The sequence below is a fragment of the Pinus tabuliformis genome, chromosome J (genome assembly GCF_031772625.1).
Source record: "Pinus tabuliformis cultivar Carrire ecotype Pingquan chromosome J, CPIR1, whole genome shotgun sequence".
Taxonomy (NCBI): Eukaryota; Viridiplantae; Streptophyta; class Pinopsida; order Pinales; family Pinaceae; genus Pinus; species Pinus tabuliformis.
This window is the reverse complement of record NC_142295.1, coordinates 768660306-768664224: the sequence shown is the minus strand read 5'-3', so window position 1 is coordinate 768664224 and position 3919 is coordinate 768660306.

The following is a 3919-nucleotide window of genomic DNA, read 5'->3' as shown; positions in this document are numbered from 1 at the left end:
AGCTGGATTTTCGTTGTCATGTGTCATGGCTTTGGGAGAGAATGGGGTAGGATGTCCTAAAATTCTGAGAAGACAGGAAGCAAAACAGATGTTGGTATAAGAGTTCTTATGTCACTCCGGGGACTCTAGATGACACCTTTACACCACAGATGTCGATATTGCAAAGACATACTCTGCAAGAAAGGGATATGGAACCTCCACAGTGCATAATGGAGGCACACTTTATGTTAAGTGGAGGTACTCCTAACAGCACAGATCCATCAAGATGTTGTTACCTCCAGATACACCTTAAATCTTGCTAGATGTTCGATGATGAGCGCAATTTCTTCATTTGCCTTCAGGAAATAATAGGGAATAACATTCAGTCGATACAGGTGCAAAGAGATGGCTTGCAGTCATTCTTATTTCCATCGACATCCATTCATTTCCTCCAGGAAATAAAACGCTCCAGCAAATGTGGCCTCAACGTGTCATTGACCATTATATGTTTGTATATTTTAATTTGTATATTGAAAAGAACAGGAAGAGGGAAAGTCATGGAAGACCAAGTGTTAGTTGTATTGCTACATAAGTATTACCTCTGGATATGGGTAAGGGACTTTTTTTTGGCAGAAGAGGGGTCAATTTTATTATGCTAATAAAGAAGATTGTGTCGGTCAAGAAGAAGCCTTTTTTCAGATTCATTTTCCTTTTCTTTTATGTTTGGAATCAGGGAGTTGTGACTGGCACGAGGATATATATGTTTTTATTTTTGTGCAGAGTGATAACAGACAACTTATGACTAGTCTTGGTTATTTGAATATAATTCATTATCATGGTTAACTCATGAGAGTTCTCCGATTCGAAGCTATATTAAACATCAATTGCAAGTTTTATTTGTAGAAACAGGAATGTGTATTCTTGTATGAATAATTAGATTGCAATTAAGCTTAAATACAACCTTGTTCATCGGTGAACTCAATAATTGATTCATTTGGACTTGGAAGATGTTTAATCTCTTTTATTATGCTCCTGCAGGATAGATTAGAATAGTTAGGACTAACATAAGTTGGTAGAATCAGTATAGATAGGACTTGATACATATAGGTTAGCTGTTTCTTTTGTTGATTTAATGGAATTCTTCCTCTGAGGAGAAATCTTTCAACACCTATAACAGTTTACGGGATCATTTAAAACCCGTTGGAACTAGTCATTCCAAACGAAAGCAGATCTAATTGGGGTCTGCGATCGGGTTGGTTCCCCTTTGTTGGCATAGTGAAAATTCGTCGTGTCAACACTCGCCTGGAGAAAGTCTTGATTCTAGTAACCATGAAGCTAAGAAGAAGAAGTAGCAAAATAAGCATGGGGACAACCAAGCAACCATTGTTGCCCATGCAAATAGTATGGAAGAACCTTCCAATCAACCCGACAAAGTTAAATTCCCATGCAATCTATGTAAGTGTGAACACCTTCTTAGAGATTGTCCTGGTATTCCACAGGTATTAGAAGTGTGGTCCATAGGCCCACATCAATTTGTCGTCATCTTCTCGAGATCATGTTGGTGACAAAACATTAACTAGTGATCATAAGATTCATGGAAATAAGGGTAAAGTCAAGTTTCCCTATAGATGAAGGGAATCATCCTATTCACCTTTGTCTTTATATGGATGAAGCCTAAAAAATGTTGGAAAACCGTACAACTTCTCAACCCTGTCTTCCGAATCTTTATCGAAATCTTCCCCTAATCCTCCACTAGTTGATGAAATGATTGATTATAACCCATCTCCAATAAATACTACTCCCTCTAAACATGAATCCCATGAATCCATTCCTAACCAACCATTGGTTGAGAAAATGGTTGACTCAATTCCACCTTCCGTTGATTGTACTTTTCCCGTAGAGAGTGAGTATCATACCACTTAGGTTCTTCTCATTTCTTCAGATTCAATGAACTGGGGGGAAATCCTCCCATTCCCATGACACAGAGGGGAAATCCTCCCATTCCCAAAACACAATGGAGTAGTTCTATCATTTCCATTGCATAAGGGGGAAGTTCTCCTGTTCCCATGACACCCCCTCCAAGTTGTATGGTCACTTCCTTTGATTGGAGTTATCTGGAAGGATATCATCTTCCCCCTTCCATTCCCTTCCATATCATAATATAGGATTATAACATGCCCGTACCTAGTACAATCATAGAGAAAAGAACATCTGTTAGCATTCTTTCCTCAACTGCTTGCAAGATTTAGGTTCTTCGTAACTTGTGCCCGTTACCTAGAATCTATTGGCTTTTAACAGAGGAACCAATGAACCATTAGGGATCCTTCCTCAGTTTCCTATTAATTTGGAAGGAAAGAATGTCTATATCAATGTGATGGTAGTCCAAATCCCTTTGGATTTTTATTTACTCCTTGGGCATGACTATGTTTATGTCATGGGAGCTCTTGTCTCTTCACTCTTTCATGTGATGCGTTTCCCACATGAAGGAAGAATCATAACCATTGACTAACTTTCGTTCTTTGGTCCTAATTTGGCTCCTAATAAACCAAATTCCCTAGATGGTCCTTATACGCAATTGATATCTCCCCTGCCACAAATTAATTATGTGGCAACCCGTTCCATGCCCATGTCTACTGATGATCTAGTAGGTGATGTAGTGCATCATTTACTAGGCGCATTGGAGTCTCATCTTTCCATTGGATCCTTTGATACCTTCTAGAGCATTGTTCTCCCATATGATGAGAAAATATTGGAAGCCATGGTCTTCTGCAAGTCATGAACAAGGTCCTGGAGAAGAGTTCTTTTTCTCGTGTCAAGCTCATTAAAAAATGAAACAAGGTTCCTAGAGAATAGTTCCTTGTCTTATGTCTATCTTGTTAAAAAATGAAACAAATTACCATGAGCATAGTTCTTTTCTTGTTTCAATCTCATTAAAAAATGAAACATATCCCCGTCCAATTCGAGTCATTGATTATATCTCGTAAATGAACCTTCATTGCATCCACCTATTAGTAACCAGTAGTCTACTTAGGTGAATGAAATGAAGCTTGGGGGGGCATGTGCCTAGAATTGTGTCATTATGTCGGGGGCATGAAACTTATTTCAAGCATAGTTTTCCTATGCTTTAATCTTGTGTAAAAATGAAACCAATTTCAAGCATAATTTCCTACGTTTCAAGCTTGTGTAAAAAATGAAACCATTCTCATCCTATCTCTTGTGATTGCTATTATTTTTATTAGCTTATTTCTACCAGATGAGCCTTGTTTTTTTTCATTCTATTGTCACCATATGCTTGGCTAATCATACACTTTCACTTGGTTTTTTACCCTTCCCTAAGAACTGTTGCGATAAGTGGTCTTATTAGCCTGCCTCTTAACCTCTACATGTTTTGAGCAGTTCCATCATAATCGGAACCAATTTCTACCCTTTTTACCACTCATTCCTCTAGGAGGAGTCCTCTTTCAGCTCTTTTTGGACTCCCTAAACATGAAAATATTGTTGAGCACTTGTCTTTTCTAACTTGTTAAAGTAAATGAAAATACGTCTACTTAGTATAATTTTAGCCCTTTTCCAAATTGAGATAAACTATTTATGAAAATGGAATACCTTAGTCGAACATGGCTAAGAGGTTCTCCTGAGTGTTTTTCTCTGCCTTTTTAGACTCAAGAGAAAATTTTACGAAAAGGAACCTTTGGAGTTTTCTTTTTTTCGCTACTTTTTTAGACTCTCTAAACATGAAAAATGAGTTGATATAGAACTTTGATGGACTCGTAAAAGCATCAAACAATGGTGGAATTGTTGAACATGACGGGGCCGAAACACTCCAGGTTCTTAGGGTTCGTTAAATATACTTAGAGGGATTCATCCGAAGGATGAACTTACATATCAAGCATATGTTATCCTCCTCAAGCTTGTCAAAAATAAAGAGGTACTGATCAGA